Below are 19,612 nucleotides of genomic sequence, written 5' to 3' on the forward strand. Positions count from 1 at the left end.
TTAACAGTCAATACAGGACATCTATCAACAAACACCCTGGTGTCTACCAGACCACTGATATTAACAGTCAATACAGGACATCTATCAACAAACACCCTGGTGTCTACCAGACCACTGATATTAACAGTCAATACAGGACATCTATCAACAAACACCCTGGTGTCTACCAGACCACTGATATTAACAGTCAATACAGGACATCTATCAACAAACACCCTGGTGTCTACCAGACCACTGATATTAACAGTCAATACAGGACATCTATCAACAAACACCCTGGTGTCTACCAGACCACTGATATTAACAGTCAATACAGGACATCTATCAACCAACACCCTGGTGTCTACCAGACCACTGATATTAACAGTCAATACAGGACATCTATCAACAAACACCTGGTGTCTACCAGACCACTGATATTAACAGTCAATACAGGACATCTATCAACAAACACCCTGGTGTCTACCAGACCACTGATATTAACAGTCAATACAGGACATCTATCAACCAACACCCTGGTGTCTACCAGACCACTGATATTAACAGTCAATACAGGACATCTATCAACAAACACCCTGGTGTCTACCAGACCACTGATATTAACAGTCAATACAGGACATCTATCAACCAACACCCTGGTGTCTACCAGACCACTGATATTAACAGTCAATACAGGACATCTATCAACAAACACCCTGGTGTCTACCAGACCACTGATATTAACAGTCAATACAGGACATCCATCTACAAACACAGAAAGAGCAGGAACAAACACACCCTGAGAATCACAGTTCCCTGGGCCATTTCAGACACACACATTTTCAGGAACTCCAGTGCAAGAGCGCACACGTACACACATGCACATGCACACACACACACACACATGCACATGCACACACACACACACACACACACACACACACACACATGCACACACACACACATGCAAGCACATACACAAATACACACAGCAATTGGAAAATGAGCTTGTGTAACGTTCTGCAAAAATGATAATGTTCCTATTTGATGTTGAGGGGTTGTCATAGGTCTTTTTTTATTTCATATTTTATTTCCCCTTCAATAATTGATTTGAAGTTGAGGACATGACACTTTAGCTAACACACACTTTATGTAGAAATGATTGTTTCCTCGCTGAATATTACATTTGATGTTGAAGACATGATACTTTTATCGCTAGCACAACCTGAATGTATAATTTTCTAGGAGAATATTACATTTAATGTTAAGGACATAATACTTCTGGAAACCTTGACTCTCAATTCAAAATAAATGTGGGAAATGCTCTCAGAATGTTCTGGAACACTGTGTAGGACTGAATGTATGGAAAATGGGGGAAAAGAGAGGGATGTGGGAGGGGCCGACAGATGGAGGGGATGGCGGGAGAGCAAGGGATGTAGGAGGGGCCGATGGATGGAGGGGAAGGCGAGAGAGCGAGAGATGTAGGAGGGGCCGACGGATGGAGGGGATGGCGAGAGAGCGAGGGATGTGGGAGGGGCCGACGGATGGAGGGGATGGCGAGAGAGCGAGGGATGTAGGAGGGGCCGATGGATGGAGGGGATGGCGGGAGAGCGAGGGATGTAGGAGGGGCCGATGGTTGGAGGGGATGGCGAGAGAGCGAGGGATGTGGGAGGGGCCGACGGATGGAGGGGATGGCGAGAGAGCGAGGGATGTAGGAGGGGCCGATGGATGGAGTATATGGCGAGAGAGTGAGGGATGCACTTGAACGTGGTCATTTGAACAGAATCAAGCTCTGCTCCACACACACACTCTCACACACACAAACATGCAAGTTAAGTACATACACACAGAACAACGCACACACACACACACTCACAGACAAAAACTGTACATTAATCCTCACCACACACACACGCGGCTCAGGGAACTGCAGTGCTCTGTGATCCTGGCACATTTTAATGCACAGATTTAATGTGGGGGATTGTTCTCTCTGTCTGGTTCTCATCTTTGGCTGGCTGAATTCTGTGTTGTTTTGCAGTTGTTTCAGGATTATTTTGCCAGCGGCTGATCTGATTACAGGAAAGATAGGTCAGTTTACGTAACGTCACGGCTCGCTTCATACTACAGTAGAAGGGAGCTCAATTCTTTCTCTCTCTCCTCTTCTCCCACTCTATCTCTCTTCCCTTCCATATCATTGTCTCGCTCCATCTAACCCAGGGATGGGCAAGTCCAGTCCTTGTGGACCGTAGTGGGGTCACCCTCCCCCTCCATCCCTAGCAAACAGCTGATTAAACTAATTGCATTCTAAACTGAAGTTAGTTGATTATTGGAGTCAGGTGTGTCCGCTGTGGCTTTGTAAAGGTGTGACACCAATCAGGCCCCCAAGGGCAGGAGTTGCCCATCCCTGACTCTATTTCTCTTGGCATGCAAACACAAACACACACGCACAAACACACACGCACAAACACACACGCACAAACACACCGATGATGCAATCAGACGATCAAACACATCCGTACACATTTTCACACATTGTTCCTTGAATTATTTTAGAAGAGAACGTAGATGTAGTTTTCAAATGTCAGGTTAATGTTCTCTGTCTCTCTGTGTCCCTCTCTCTCTATTTCCTTATGGATGATTCTCAGTGTGAGAGTTCCTCTCTGTTCCTCTCTTTGCTGTGAGCTGCTGGGGATGTCTGCCTGCCTGTGTGGGTTAGCTCTGTGTACTACTGTACAAGTCTAACACAAGATAGCTCACTATGCTCTCTGTCTCTCTGTGTCTCCCTCTCTCCTCTCTCTGTCCTCCCTATCTCCTCTCTCTCTTTCCTTCCTCCCTCCCTCTCTCTCTTCATCTCTTGCCATTTTCTATGTTCTCTTATCCTTTCTCTCTATTTTCCTGTCTTCTCAGCCTACGTATCTTTTTCCTCTCTCTTTCTACATTCATGGCCTCGTCTCTCTCCTTTCATCCTCCCCTGTTCTGTCGTCCATCCTCTGCTGTGTGATGTGTGTTGATATGTCCTCTGCTGTGTGGCATGTGTTGGTCTGCGTGGGAGGGAGGGATGACAGAGTACTGCAGGGCTGGCAGTAGGGGAGAGGGTCTTACAAGACACCATGACTGCAGCCCTGACCCGTGTGTGTGTGTGTGTGTGTGACAGAGAATATACCCAGCCCCCCCCACACACACACACACACACACACACACACACAGACACACAGACACACACACACACACACACACACACACACACACACACACACACACACACACACACACACACACACACACACACGGGTCAGGGCTGCAGACTAGGACAAACACTGACACTGCAACACATAAACCCAGGCACACAAAATGCATACAGTATATGCACACACTCCCGAGTGGCGCAGCAGTCTAAGGCACCTCATCTCAGTGCTAGAGGCATCACTACAGACCCTTGTTCGGTTCCAGGCTGTATCACAACCAGCCGTGATTGGGAGTCCCATAGGGCAACGCACAATTGGCCCAGCATCGCCCATGGTTTGGCCAGGGTAGGACGTCATTGTAAATAAGAGTTTGTTCTTAACTGACTTGCCAAGTTAAAACAAAATAAATCACACACACAGAGTGGATGACTGTTTTTCTACTTGTCAAAGCAGCCCAAGACGTCCCTAATTACAGCAAGGTTGCTTCTTCATTAGAGACCTGACAACAGGATCTACACTACAAAGAACAGAGGGAGGGAGGGAGGGAGGGAGGGAGGGAGGGAGGGAGGGAGGGAGGGAGGGAGGGAGGGAGGGAGGGAGGGAGGGAGGGAGGGGAGGGAGGGGGAGGGAGGGAGGGAGGGAGGGAGGGAGGGAGGGAGGGAGGGAGGGAGGGAGGGAGGGAGGGAGGGAGGGAGGGAGGGAGGGATGTGGCAGAAAAGAGAGACAAAGATGGTGAAAGGGAAAGAATGGAGGGAACATAAGATGAGAGAGAAAAACTAGTGCATTGAAAATATACCAACAATCCACATGCTAGAAAATATAGCTACCACTCAGACACACTGTTTATTACATACAAACAAAGCATGTGTTTCAGAACATACCCACTGAACCGTACTCTAAAGGCCCACACTATACCAAACACAAGTACTATGAATGGAGTTGATCTCCCCAGGCCTGTTGTCATGCAGAATATTTAACAGATGGTGAGAACTACCACAATATATTTCCAACTGTTAAGTTCTCTTTTGTGTTTTTGTTCTATTTTTAACTCTGTGAATTGTGTTATTTTGTGTTTTTCCGGCCTCTACCTCATTTGCACGATCTCACTTTCTGTGGCTGCATCTGTCTCTCTGTCATACTGTCTCTCTGTCTATCTGTCTGTCTCACTATTTCCCTTTCTCTCTCTCTATCTGTCTGTCTCACTATTTCCCTTTCTCTCTCTCTATCTGTCTGTCTCACTATTTCCCTTTCTCTCTCTCTCTATCTGTCTGTCTCACTATTTCCCTTTCTCTCTCTCTATCTGTCTGTCTCACTATTTCCCTTTCTCTCTCTCTATCTGTCTGTCTCACTATTTCCCTTTCTCTCTCTCTCTCTATCTGTCTGTCTCACTATTTCCCTTTCTCTCTCTCTATCTGTCTGTCTCACTATTTCCCTTTCTCTCTCGCTCTCTCTCTGTCTGTCTCACTATTTCCCTTTCTCTCTCTCTCTAGGATAAGTCAACCTTTTTATCCTGTTTGCCTGAGCCATGTTCTCAATCCCCCTCTCCCTCTTTTTTTTCATTCACAGCTTTTGAAGTTGCCCTCTCCTCCCCTTTCACACTCCTCCGCCTCACCATTTCACCTCTTACCCCATGACCCTTCCATCTCTACTCTCTCCCTCTCTTTACTATTCCCCTCGCTCCACCCATCATGTACATTTAACCACTACATACCCCTATTCTGCTTCCTGACATATCAGGCCGCCTTTACTCTGTGTGTGTGTGTGTGCATGTATGCATGAGAGAGAGAGGGGTAGATAGAGAGAGAAAGAGGCTGTCTGACAGGGAAAGCTGCAGCACTCCTGTGTTGATACTGGGACATAATCTACATACTGTAAAAGATGGTGCATTGTGGGACATTTTTGGGGGGCGGGTGTTATGAATTTGATGTATAATGACTAAATGATGTATACGTTTAAAGTAATGATAGGACTATATCTAACAGAATTCTACCCTGTCTCTGTATAATGATGAAGAATGTTTGTGCATAGGAAAAGAGGAAATGTTAACAGACAACTTGTGACCACAGTGAAACTAACAACAGGAAAGAGTTCTCGTGAACAATGAGAACATAATTGTCTTAACAGCGGGGAAAGTATTGCTGTATTTCGAATGTACTGTAATTCCACCCCAGAGAATACAGTACCATACCGAATCTTTGAATTGCTAAAACCCTTTTGACCACTAGTGGGTGCATGGTATTGTTGTTTCTGGCTCATTAACATATTTTGTGGCATGCTTTGTAAGAGGCTATATTCGTTGCACCCGATGGTGATAATATTGTACCAATTCAACAACTATGTGGTTATAGTGCCCCATCCATTTAGAATGTATAGGGAACAGATTGGAGTGGCAGCAAGATTTGCCATGTCGTTTTGGTCTGTTTGGCCCTGTAGTCACTGACAGTTTGGATGCCTTTGTTTAGGCCTCTCTGTAAAGTACGATACTATGTAATACAAACCCCTTCCCTCAACGAATTGGCTTCATTCATTCATTCTGGTTGCGGTAGAGTAGTACAGTAACTGTTATTGTATTGTACTGTGTGTCATTACACAGTACTTTCTTTGATACCGTATTTATATTACAGGATGTGTACTGTAATATGAAATACAGAATTTTACTGAGCTGCCAGTAAATTACTGTCAAATCCACGGCAATCCCTTTACATTGTCACAGATCTGTGTTCAAATACACTTGTTATTTAAATACTTATTTTCGGTGTATTAGAGTATTTTCAAATCGTGTTGCCTGAATCAATTACTTCTATTGGAAGTATTTTAAAATAATTTACTATAAGTAGCCTACAATTTGAAATTATTTTCAAATACCTAGGTTAAATGCATGGGAGTATAAATGAATCAGTGCATTTGAATATTTGAGTATACACTTTTCAAGTGTATTTCCAAATACATGACAATATTCAATGACTATTTTAAAAATATAGAGATCTGAATACTTACTTCAAATGTATGTGACAGTAATTGAGATATTTGAAATTGTATTTGAACCCAGGTCTGATTCATATAGCACGCACACACACACACACACAGAGGGAGAGAGAGAGAGAGAGAGAGAGAGAGAGAGAAGATAGAGAGAGAGGGGGGGAGAGAGAGAGATGGGGAGGGGGACAGCGAGAGGGAGAGAGAGAGAGAGAGAGGGGAGAGAGAGAGAGAGGGGGGAGAGAGAGAGCAAGAAAGAGAGACCCTTGAATTGAATTGAGAGAGAGATGGAGAGAGAGGGAGAGGAGAGGTAGAGGGAGAGAGAGAGAGAGGGAGAGAGAGAGAGGGGGAGAGAGAGAGCAAGAAAGAGAGACCCTTGAATTGAATTGAGAGAGAGATGGAGAGAGAGGGGAGAGGAGAGGTAGAGGGAGAGAGAGAGAGAGGGAGAGAGAGGGGGGGGGAGAGAGAGCAAGAAAGAGAGACCCTTGAATTGAATTGAGAGAGAGATGGAGAGAGAATGAGAGGAGAGGTAAAGGGAGAGAGAGAGAGAGAGAGAGAGAGTTAGAATCAATTAGTGCACAACCCAAATCCGGACTTGAACCCGATCGAACATCTCTGGAGAGACCTGAAAATTGCTGTGTAGCAACGCTCCCCATCCAACCTGACGGAGCTTGAGAGGATCTGCAGAGAAGAATGGCCGGGGTAGGGTTTGGCCGGGGTAGGCTGTAATCGCTGCCAAAGGTGCATAAACAAAGTACTGAGTAAAGGGGCTGAATATTTATGTAAATGTGATATTTAATTTTTCCATTTACATTTGCAAAAATTTTGAAAAAAGTGTTTTTGCTTTGTCATTATGGGGTATTGTGTGTTGATGAGGAGGAAAACGATTGAATCAATTTTAGAATAATGTAACCTAACAAAAGTCAAGTGGTCTGAATACTTTCCGAATGCACTGTATAGACGCATTTTCCCTCTATCCTTCTGCTTCTCTTCCTCCCTCTGTTTCTCCTTCTGCGCATGGTTAAAGTTCAGTAGATAGTGACTCTAACGTGCTCAAAGACTGGTAGTGGAGAGAGGACTCACTGACCTCTCTCTACCTCTCATCTCTCATAGCATCACTGACACTCACAGATGTTCTGTATGTAGCAACCAGGCCTCATATGAAACTCAACTGGACTGAATTACAACAGTAGAGAGAACAGGAGAAAGAGAGACAGAATAGGAGAACGAAAGAGTACATGGTATCCCATTCAAAACTAACAAACAGTTCATCATCATGGGCAAATTAGAAATTAGACAAGCTGGTATCAAACAACAACACAATACAATCAGATACGCGGTGTGTAACTGTGCAACTATTGGACTGTGACAGTGTTTAAATAACTTAACACTCCATCCTCTCTGAATCCATACACCCCCCTAGAGTACGTTTCTGACATTATAAATCCCAGTTTCTGGGTTTTAACTATGAGTCATTTCTACAGACAACATCGAATCAATAATTCCATTAGAATTCATAATGACATGTTTGAAGGGATGGATGGAGAGGTGACATGCCACCTCTTACCAAAAAAAGAAGTTCCCTCAAGGGAAAAATATAGTTATTCTATTCTATTCTTTTCTGTACATGAAAGGCTAACAGTAGCTAAAATGTGTGATGTCATAGCTGATTGAACAATGGCAGGTTTAGAATGTTGAAGACGTAACATTGAAGTGGATAGGAGTTTAGAATGTTGAAGACGTAACATTGAAGTGGATAGGAGTTTAGAATGTTGAAGACGTAACATTGAAGTGGATAGGAGTTTAGAATGTTGAAGACGTAACATTGAAGTGGATAGGAGTTTAGAATGTTGAAGACGTAACATTGAAGTGGATGGGAGTTTAGAATGTTGAAGACGTAACATTGAAGTGGATGGGAGTTTAGAATGTTGAAGACGTAACATTGAAGTGGATAGGAGTTTAGAATGTTGAAGACGTAACATTGAAGTGGATGGGAGTTTAGAATGTTGAAGACGTAACATTGAAGTGGATAGGAGTTTAGAATGTTGAAGACGTAACATTGAAGTGGATGGGAGTTTAGAATGTTGAAGACGTAACATTGAAGTGGATGGGGAGAATTTAGTAAATGAAGTTGGGAGTTTAGAATGTTGAACGTAACATTGAAGTGGATGATAGGAGTTTAGAATGTTGAAGACGTAACATTGAAGTGGATAGGAGTTTAGAATGTTGAAGACGTAACATTGAAGTGGATAGGAGTTTAGAATGTTGAAGACGTAACATTGAAGTGGATAGGAGTTTAGAATGTTGAAGACGTAACATTGAAGTGGATAGGAGTTTAGAATGTTGAAGACGTAACATTGAAGTGGATGGGAGTTTAGAATGTTAAAGACGTAACATTGAAGTGGATGGGAGGTTCAGAATGTTGAAGACGTAACATTGAAGTGGATGGGAGTTTAGAATGTTAAAGACGTAACATTGAAGTGGATGGGAGTTTAGAATGTTGAAGACATAACATTGAAGTGAATAAGAGGTTTAGAATGTTGAAGACGTAACATTGAAGTTGATGGGAGGTTTAGAATGTTGAAGACGTAACATTGAAGTGGATGGGAGGTTTTGGGGAGGACAAAAAGTAATGGTTTCAAAAAGCTATATGTCAGCAATGAATGTACCAGTTAATCACTCTGACATATGAAATACAAGTGGGAGTGTAATCACTACGTAAACAATGAATGTTCCAGTTAATCACTCTGACATAGGAAATACAAGTGGGAGTGTAATCACTACGTAAACAATGAATGTTCCAGTTAATCACTCTGACATATGAAATACAAGTGGGAGTGTAATCACTACGTAAACAATGAATGTTCCAGTTAATCACTCTGACATAGGAAATACAAGTGGGAGTGTAATCACTACATAAACAATGAATGTACCAGTTAATCACTCTGACATATGAAATACAAGTGGGAGTGTAATCACTACATAAACAATGAATGTACCAGTTAATCACTCTGACATATGAAATACAAGTGGGAGTGTAATCACTACATAAACAATGAATGTACCAGTTAATCACTCTGACATAGGAAATACAAGTGGGAGTGTAATCACTACGTAAACAATGAATGTTCCAGTTAATCACTCTGACATAGGAAATACAAGTGGGAGTGTAATCACTACATAAACAATGTATGTTCCAGTTAATCACTCTGACATATGAAATACAAGTGGGAGTATAATCACTACGTAAACAATGAATGTTCCAGTTAATCACTCTGACATAGGAAATACAAGTGGGAGTGTAATCACTACGTAAACAATGACTGTTCCCGTTAATCACTCTGACATAGGAAATACAAGTGGGAGTGTAATCACTACGTAAACAATGTATGTTCCAGTTAATCACTCTGACATAGGAAATACAAGTGGGAGTGTAATCACTACGTAAACAATGACTGTTCCCGTTAATCACTCTGACATAGGAAATACAAGTGGGAGTGTAATCACTACGTAAACAATGACTGTTCCCGTTAATCACTCTGACATAGGAAATACAAGTGGGAGTGTAATCACTACGTAAACAATGTATGTTCCAGTTAATCACTCTGACATAGGAAATACAAGTGGGAGTGTAATCACTACGTAAACAATGAATGTACCAGTTAATCACTCTGACATAGGAAATACAAGTGGGAGTGTAATCACTACGTAAACAATGAATGTACCAGTTAATCACTCTGACATAGGAAATACAAGTGGGAGTGTAATCACTACGTAAACAATGACTGTACCAGTTAATCACTCTGACATAGGAAATACAAGTGGGAGTGTAATCACTACGTAAACAATGACTGTACCAGTTAATCACTCTGACATAGGAAATACAAGTGGGAGTGTAATCACTACGTAAACAATGACTGTACCAGTTAATCACTCTGACATAGGAAATACAAGTGGGAGTGTAATCACTACGTAAACAATGAATGTACCAGTTAATCACTCTGACATAGGAAATACAAGTGGGAGTGTAATCACTACGTAAACAATGAATGTACCAGTTAATCACTCTGACATATGAAATACAAGTGGGAGTGTAATCACTACGTAAACAATGACTGTACGTGTTCAATTATTATGTGACGTGAAGTCATATTAAAATCCTGATTGGTCAATAAGCTTATTTGACACATCAGATAATGAGATGGGTACTGACCCAAACGACATTCGATAGCACTTATGGGTAAAGTGCCTTGCTAAGTATACAGGGGTATTGAAGCCGGTAAGCCTCCCTCTCTCTGATATCCCTGCAGGTTCTCCTGGGGGCTGGAACCTGCAGCATTCCAGTTATCAGCCCGCCTCTCTAACCTTGAGGCTACCGCCGCCCGATAAACAAACGCACACGCACGCACACACTACGGCTACGAAGGGTGTTATCTAGGCGTCGCTCATATGGTTTAATACACACACAGCTTCAGTCTGCGCCGTCGGGGCCACTCACCAATCCTCTTGAAAAAAATAAAACTCTCATTACATACAGATCACAGAGTTGTGCAGACAGACACTGACAGAGAGCTAGAGAGAGAGAAGAGAAGGAGAAGAAGGGAGGATATAGAAAGAGAGGGATAGAGGTGAGGGATGAGTGCTTTGTAAGCCTGACTAGCCTTACAGCTGTAACATAGTGTCTGAACCCCCCCCAGACCACTTCTCACCCCTCCATACTAATACACATCCATTAACACTAGAACCGCCATAGGCCAACGGTCACTAGCCTTTGATTTTGTAAATTTAAAAAATCGGTCAAAACAAAAGCTATGCCTGCTCCTTCCCCGACTTATCCTAAATGTTAGTATTTTACACAGCTCATTTGTCAGATTTTTTTAAATGACCTTATTACCGTTTTTTTCACACCTATTCCTAAACTGGGGGTGGCAGGGTAGCCTAGTGGTTAGAGTGTTGGACTAGCAACTGGAAAAAAAAAAAAAAAAAATTTAAAACTTAACCTGCCAAGACAATGCGCTGTAGGACGTTGCTACCCAGCTAGGTGCTAATGCATCTCTCTCTCTCCTCACTGAATGAATGACAAGTGGAGGAATGGGCGATAATTGTGCACCTTACTTCACAAGTGAATTTAAATGAGTGAAGAGGTTGATTTCATTTAAATGAGGCCTAACTGAATGATAAGGAGGGTGAAGAGGTTGATTTCATTTAAATGAGGCCTAACTGAATCATAAGGAGGGTGAAGAGGTTGGTTTCATTTAAATGAGGCCTAACTGAATGATAAGGAGGGTGAAGAGGTTGATTTCATTTAAATGAGGCCTAACTGAATGATAAGGAGGGTGAAGAGGTTGATTTAATTTTGAAAGAATAGTACAAGGATCAGTTTGTGTTATGCCTTTTTATCAGAAGCAAACACCTTGCTGGTTGATAACATTCTCTTTTACGTTTGACTTTGTAAAAGATGCTGTCATGGGACTGTTTTATTTACTATAACTATTACTAATGTATTGTTAGGGAAAGGAAAACATGCTGTGTGTTGCAGTAGGCATTTAGAATAACGCCAAACATATCCTTGACTCTATCCAACTTGATGAGCGTGTCACGACTTCCACCGAAGTCGGTCCCTCTCCTTGTTCGGGCGGCGGTTGACGTCACCGGCCTTCTAGCCATCGCCGATCCTCTTTTCATTTTCCATTTGTTTTGTCTTTGTCTTATCACACCTGGTTTCAATTCCCCAATTACTTGTTCATTATTTAACCCTCTGTTCCCCTATGTTTGTTTGTGAGTGTTTGTTTATTGTATTGCGGTCTGTATTTGTGGCCTTGTATTTATACGACGTGTATTGTTTATATTATTGAGTAAAATTGCTTTCATTACTCATATCTGCTGTCCTGCGCCTGACTCATCTCACCCGCTACACACAGACACATTACAGAGCGGGAAACAAACAGCCTGCACAGCAAACTACCCCTAAACTACACCAAAACTCATTTCATACATAATAAGAGTTAGCCTATAGACCATATTAAATTGACAATAATCTGATGAGTGACAATATTAGGCCTATCAGTTGTCAAATTGTACCTGAAGAGATGGGCGCATCTTGTAATTTATAGATGCAGGGAAAAGATCATACATTTATCAAAATCCTTCTTCAGTCACATGCAGGTAAATCATTTAGATTTTGATATAGTATCATAAAGAGCATATTCTGATATTTCTACAATAACTCTCATAATTCAAGAGGTGCAACTCTATTTGCAAATGTCACTTTTTCCAAGAATATCCGTGCTGTCCCTGCATTAAGCACATGACCACACACACAGCAGCATTGCTCTGGCTACTAGGCAAAAACTAGCAACATAATAAACGTACAATTAAAATATTATTTTATTTAATGCAATTCATTTACAGTTGTTTCTGCACTGGTGCTTTTGTTGAGGAATACAGCAAATCATTTAACATGCACACCTTATATTATTCTGATCTTTTACCTTCTACTTGTCAGAAGAAGCTGGTCTTTAACTGGTCTTTATTCAGCACTATAACTCTATTACTGCCCCATCTACAAATCAACTGACCAACGGTGTCACGTTCTGACCTTAGTTCCTTTGTTTTGTCTTTGTTTTAGTATGGTCAGGGCGTGAGTTCTATTTCTGTGTTTGGCCTGGTATGGTTCTCAATCAGAGGCAGCTGTCAATCGTTGTCCCTGATTGAGAACCATATTTAGGTAGCCTGTTTCGTATTGTGGGTTGTGGGTGATTGTTCCTGTTTCCTGTGTTCACGGTACGGTACGGTACGGTACGGGACGGTTTCATCTTCGGTCATTTTGTCGGTTTATTGTTTTTTGTTCGTTGTTAAAGTATTCTATTAACTTCTTGGATATAGGGGGCGCTCTTTTATTTTATGGATAAAAAAACGTGCCCGTTTTAAGCGCAATATTTTGTCACGAAAAGATGCTCGACTATGCATATAATTGACAGCTTTGGAAAGAAAACACTCTGACGTTTCCAAAACTGCAAAGATATTATCTGTGAGTGCCACAGAACTCATGCTACAGGCGAAACCAAGATGAAACTTCAAACAGGAAATGAGCAGAATTTTTGAGGCTCTGTTTTCCATTGTCTCCTTATATGGCTGTGAGTGCGCCAGGAATGAGCCTGCCCTTTCTGTCGTTTCCCCAAGTTGTCTGCAGCATTGTGACGTATTTGTAGGCATATCATTGGAAGATTGGCCAGAAGAGACTACATTTACCAGGGGTCCGCCCGGTGTCCTTGTCTAAATTGGTGCGTAATCTTCAACTGGAGGCATTTTCCCATGAGATTCAGAGGAGAACGCACACTTCCACGAACGATATATCATCGAAGAGATATGTGAAAAACACCTTGAGGATTGATTCTAAACAACGTTTACCATGTTTCAGTCGATATTATGGAGTTAATTTGGAAAAAGGTTCGGCGTTTTGATGACTGAATTTTCGTTTTTTTTTGGTAGCCAAACGTGACGCACCAAACGGAGCGATTTCTCCTAAACAAATAATCTTTCAGGAAAAACGGAACATTTGCTATCTAACTGAGAGTCTCCTCATTGAAAACATCCAAAGTTCTTCAAAGGTAAATTATTTTATTTGAATGATTTTCTGGTTTTTGTGAAAATGTTGCCTGCTGATGCTAACGCTAAATGCTACGTTAGCTATCAATACTGTTACACAAATGCTTGTTTTGCTATGGTTGAGAAGCATATTTTGAAAATCTGAGATGACAGTGTTGTTAACAAAAGGCTAAGCTTGAGAGCTAGCATATTTATTTCATTTCATTTGCGATTTTCATGAATAGTTAACGTTGCGTTATGGTAATGAGCTTGAGGCTGTATTCACGATCCCGGATCCGGGATGGCTAGAATCAAGAGGTTAAAATGGATAATCATCACGCTGCATTTTGGTCCTCCTCTCTTTCCACAGACGACAAGCGTTACAAATGGATTACACATAATGGTTTTATTGGAAGGGAAACTAACATCGGCTATAGACCAACGTTTTTTCTAGGACTTTGTAGAATTATACAAAACACATCCTTGACTCTATCAAAACAAATAACTATTGTTGTTGTTGTTGTTTATTGATATACGTCCACAAATATTTCTTCATGTACTGAATCCTTTCTAATAGTTGATACACTATTTATCAAGTGCTGGGCTGCACGGTCTAAAGCACGGTCTAAAGCACTGCATCTCAGTGCTAGAGGCATCACTACAGACCCTGGTTCGATTCCAGGCTGTATCACAACTGGCCATGATTGTGAGTCCCATAGGGCGGCACACAATTGGCCCAGCGTCGTCCGGGTTTGGCCGGGGTAGGCCATCATTGTAAATAAGAATTAGTTCTTAACTGACTTGCCTAGTTAAATAAAGGTTAAATAACATAAAAATGTGCAAAATGGGATTCTCTAGTGGGTTCTAGTGTTAACAGATGTCTTGTGATCCCCAGTAGCAGGGAGCACCAGAACCACAAGGTCCCTGTCATGCCTCCTATTGTACCCCAGAGACTGAAGCAGAAACAACCCAGGAAACCACACAATATAATAGCTGTCTTCGATACTACTGTCAGCCCATAATGACAGCACTGCCATTGGAATAGGTATTAGAGGAGAAGAGAGATGGGATAATACAGGGCTGTAGAGGAATAAAGACTGCTACTCATCCCCTCTCTCTATGCCCGACTGTCAAACACAGCAGGATACTGCAGTTAACAACGAAAGATCCAGGGATATATGCCCAACTATGTGTGTGTGTGTGAGCGTGGATAAAGAGAGAGATTGCGTGGCCTTGAGTACAACAGCACTAAATGAAACCAAGTGTCACGCTGCTCACATTCTTCCCTCTAGCCACACCAACTAAACATGAATCAGACCAATCTGATTTCCCTCTAGCCCCCTAAACATCAGACTTCCCTCTAGCCCCTAAACATCAGACTTCCCTCTAGCCCCACCAACTAAACATGAATCAGACCAATCTGATTTCCCTCTAGCCCCCTAAACATCAGACTTCCCTCTAGCCCCACCAACTAAACATGAATCAGACCAATCTGATTTCCCTCTAGCCCCCTAAACATCAGACTTCCCTCTAGCCACACCAACTAAACATGAATCAGACCAATCTGATTTCCCTCTAGCCCCTAAACATCAGACTTCCCTCTAGCCCCACCAACTAAACATGAATCAGACCAATCTGATTTCCCTCTGGCCCCCTAAACATCAGACTTCCCTCTAGCCACACCAACTAAACATGAATCAGACCAATCTGATTTCCCTCTAGCCCCCTAAACATCAGACTTCCCTCTAGCCCCACCAACTAAACATGAATCAGACCAATCTGATTTCCCTCTAGCCCCTAAACATCAGACTTCCCTCTAGCCCCACCAGCTAAACATGAATCTGACCAATCTAACTTCCCTCTAGCCCCACCAGCTAAACATCAATCTGACTTCCCTCTAGCCCCACCAACTAAACATCAATCTGACTTCCCTCTAGCCCCTAAACATCAGACTTCCCTCTAGCCCCACCAGCTAAACATGAATCTGACCAATCTAACTTCCCTCTAGCCCCACCAGCTAAACATCAATCTGACTTCCCTCTAGCCCCACCAACTAAACATCAATCTGATTTCCCTCTAGCCCCACCAACTAAACATCAATCTGATTTCCCTCTAGCCCCCTAAACATCAGACTTCCCTCTAGCCCCACCAGCTAAACATGAATCAGACCAATCTGATTTCCCTCTAGCCCCCTAAACATCAGACTTCCCTCTAGCCCCACCAACTAAACATGAATCAGACCAATCTGATTTCCCTCTAGCCCCCTAAACATCAGACTTCCCTCTAGCCACACCAACTAAACATGAATCAGACCAATCTGATTTCCCTCTAGCCCCCTAAACATCAGACTTCCCTCTAGCCCCACCAACTAAACATGAATCAGACCAATCTGATTTCCCTCTAGCCCCCTAAACATCAGACTTCCCTCTAGCCCCACCAGCTAAACATGAATCTGACCAATCTAACTTCCCTCTAGCCCCACCAGCTAAACATCAATCTGACTTCCCTCTAGCCCCACCAACTAAACATCAATCTGACTTCCCTCTAGCCCCCTAAACATCAGACTTCCCTCTAGCCCCACCAGCTAAACATGAATCTGACCAATCTAACTTCCCTCTAGCCCCACCAGCTAAACATCAATCTGACTTCCCTCTAGCCCCACCAGCTAAACATCAATCTGACTTCCCTCTAGCCCCACCAACTAAACATCAATCTGATTTCCCTCTAGCCCCCTAAACATCAGACTTCCCTCTAGCCCCACCAGCTAAACATGAATCAGACCAATCTGATTTCCCTCTAGCCCCTAAACATCAGACTTCCCTCTAGCCCCACCAGCTAAACATGAATCAGACCAATCTGATTTCCCTCTAGCCCCTAAACATCAGACTTCCCTCTAGCCCCACCAACTAAACATCAGTCTGACTTCCCTCTAGGCCCACCAACTAAACATCAGTCTGACTTCCCTCTAGCCCCACCAACTAAACATCAATCTGACTTCCCTCTAGGCCCACCAACTAAACATCAATCTGACTTCCCTCTAGGCCCACCAACTAAACATCAGTCTGACTTCCCTCTAGCCCCACCAACTAAACATCAATCTGACTTCCCTCTAGGCCCACCAACTAAACATCAATCTGACTTCCCTCTAGGCCCACCAACTAAACATCAATCTGACTTCCCTCTAGGCCCACCAACTAAACATCAGTCTGACTTCCCTCTAGCCCCACCAACTAAACATCAATCTGACTTCCCTCTAGCCCCACCAACTAAACATCAGTCTGACTTCCCTCTAGGCCCACCAACTAAACATCAGTCTGACTTCCCTCTAGCCCCACCAACTAAACATCAATCTGACTTCCCTCTAGCCCCACCAACTAAACATCCATTTTACCAATCTCAGAAGGACTAGGAAGGTGGAACAGTGTGGGTTGACCTTTCTCTCGAAAGTGAAATGACAGGCACTAGGAAGTGGGCAAACCAGCCACACACGCACACACACACACACACAAACACACACTCACACAATTCCTCAAAAAGGGAGCTAAATGCTTGAGTCTAGAGCCAGAAGTGTGCCAGTGATAAAAAGAGAGCAGGACTCAATAAAGTAACGTCATTGAAGTTGGCACTGTAACGTGACCTGCCTTGGCCCAGACCCTTAGGCCACCTTAGGTCAATCAGAAACTCCCTTACCGCCTGGTTAAGGACATGGCAGCTAATGTGAAGCCCAGACAAAGAAAACTTGACCCCTTTACCCCACGGCGAACTGTACCCCTAACCCCAATTACCCCCTAGGGTAATGTAAGGGCCACTATTTCCCACTGGTTTACAAATATCTGGGTCATATACATTAGGCACCAAGTGGCAAGAAAACAGACAAACAGGGAGGGACTATCTGAACTTGTCCAATAAGAAATGCTCGTCTTTGTTTCTTACTGTGTGCCCTAATGAATAGGGCCCTGACAAACCCTGACAGAAGAGAACATCCAACGATGCTTAACTAACACTGCACAGCTGTTCCTGAGCCGGAGCCTTTAGAACATCATGTTACAAATAGGAACAAGACAGTTTGCCTTTACCTGATCTGCCTGTCTGTCTCTTGGTCTGCTGTCTGTCTGTCTTCTTAATCCAGAAGCATCACCTCTTCTCTTCACTGATGATTTACTCTCCTTCTGGGCATGATCTTCTTTCTTCCTCCTCTTCCTCCCGTGCCACAGTGGTTTTGGTAAGTGAGGTAGTGGAACAGGGAGAAGTCCTCTAACGGTCTGTGGTTGAGTTTCGGTCTAGTGGAGTGGTCCTACAGCCGTCACTGGTTGTTTGTGGTTGTGGTCCAGACTACTAGGATTCAATACTGCTGTAGAGACTCACAGCATAGAACCCACTGGGATGTATGACCACGAGCTGCAAAAAGACAAATGGAGAGGGACAGATCAGACAAGCTATTAAAACAGTGTTGTGATTGGCGAAACAGCATTCACATGCATGCAGCATGGACTCTGGATAAGTCAAAGAGGGATGGAGGTGGAGAGGTGAGGAGAGAGGGAATGATAGTGGAAAGAGATAGTGAGGTGGAAAGGAATGAAGAGGAGAGAGAGGGCGGTGGATGGGAGAGAAGAGGAAAGGAGAGAGAGAGTGGTGGATGGGAGAGAAGAGGAGAGAGAGGGCGGTGGATGGGAGAGAAGAGGAGAGGAGCGAGAGAGTGGTGGATGGGAGAGAAGAGGAGAGAGAGAGAGTGGTGGATGGGAGACAAGAGGAGAGGAGAGAGAGAGCGGTGGATGGGAGAGAAGAGGAGAGGAGAGAGAGTGGTGGATGGGAGAGAAGAGGAGAGAGAGAGAGTGGTGGATGGGAGACAAGAGGAGAGGAGAGAGAGAGCGGTGGATGGGAGAGAAGAGGGAGAGGAGAGAGAGAGTGGTGGATGGGAGAGAAGAGGAGAGAGAGAGTGGATGGGAGAGAAGAGGAGAGGAGAGAGAGTGGTGGATGGGAGAGAAGAGGAGAGAGAGAGAGTGGTGGATGGGAGACAAGAGGAGAGGAGAGAGAGAGTGGTGGATGGGAGAGAAGAGGAGAGAGAGGGCGGTGGATGGGAGAGAAGAGGAGAGGAGAGAGAGAGTGGTGGATGGGAGAGAAGAGGAGAGAGAGAGAGCGGTGGATGGGAGAGAAGAGGAGAGGAGAGAGAGTGGTGGATGGGAGAGAAGAGGAGAGAGAGAGAGTGGTGGATGGGAGACAAGAGGAGAGAGAGAGAGAGTGGTGGATGGGAGAGAAGAGGAGAGGAGAGAGAGAGTGGTGGATGGGAGAGAAGAGGAGAGAGAGAGAGCGGTGGATGGGAGAGAAGAGGAGAGGAGAGAGAGGGCGGTGGATGAGAGAGAAGAGGAGAGGAGAGAGAGAGTGGTGGATGGGAGAGAAGAGGAGAGAGAGAGAGTGGTGGATGGGAGACAAGAGGAGAGGAGAGAGAGAGCGGTGGATGGGAGAGAAGAGGAGAGGAGAGAGAGAGTGGTGGATGGGAGAGAAGAGGAGAGAGAGAGAGCGGTGGATGGGAGAGAAGAGGAGAGGAGAGAGAGTGGTGGATGGGAGAGAAGAGGAGAGAGAGAGAGTGGTGGATGGGAGACAAGAGGAGAGGAGAGAGAGAGCGGTGGATGGGAGAGAAGAGGAGAGAGAGAGAGAGTGGTGGATGGGAGAGAAGAGGAGAGAGAGAGCGGTGGATGGGAGAGAAGAGGAGAGGAGAGAGAGTGGTGGATGGGAGAGAAGAGGAGAGAGAGAGAGTGGTGGATGGGAGAGAAGAGGAGAGGAGAGAGAGAGCGGTGGATGGGAGAGAAGAGGAGAGGAGAGAGAGAGCGGTGGATGGGAGAGAAGAGGAGAGGAGAGAGAGAGTGGTGGATGGGAGAGAAGAGGAG

At 43.9% G+C, this 19,612-nt stretch overlaps 1 protein-coding gene across 1 annotated transcript in view; it reads right to left on the minus strand.

Moving 5' to 3' along the window:
• Window positions 1–19,612, minus strand: part of LOC112238616 (protein phosphatase 1 regulatory subunit 29-like) — a 150,152-nt gene that overhangs the window by 87,745 nt on the left and 42,795 nt on the right. Inside the window, exon 2 of the mRNA XM_042316243.1 lies at window positions 17,804–18,125. The gene's annotated coding sequence lies outside the window, so the exon portion shown is untranslated. The remainder of the gene's footprint in view (window positions 1–17,803; window positions 18,126–19,612) is intronic.

This window comes from Oncorhynchus tshawytscha, unplaced genomic scaffold (assembly GCF_018296145.1).
Source record: "Oncorhynchus tshawytscha isolate Ot180627B unplaced genomic scaffold, Otsh_v2.0 Un_contig_1164_pilon_pilon, whole genome shotgun sequence".
Lineage (NCBI taxonomy): Eukaryota > Metazoa > Chordata > Actinopteri > Salmoniformes > Salmonidae > Oncorhynchus > Oncorhynchus tshawytscha.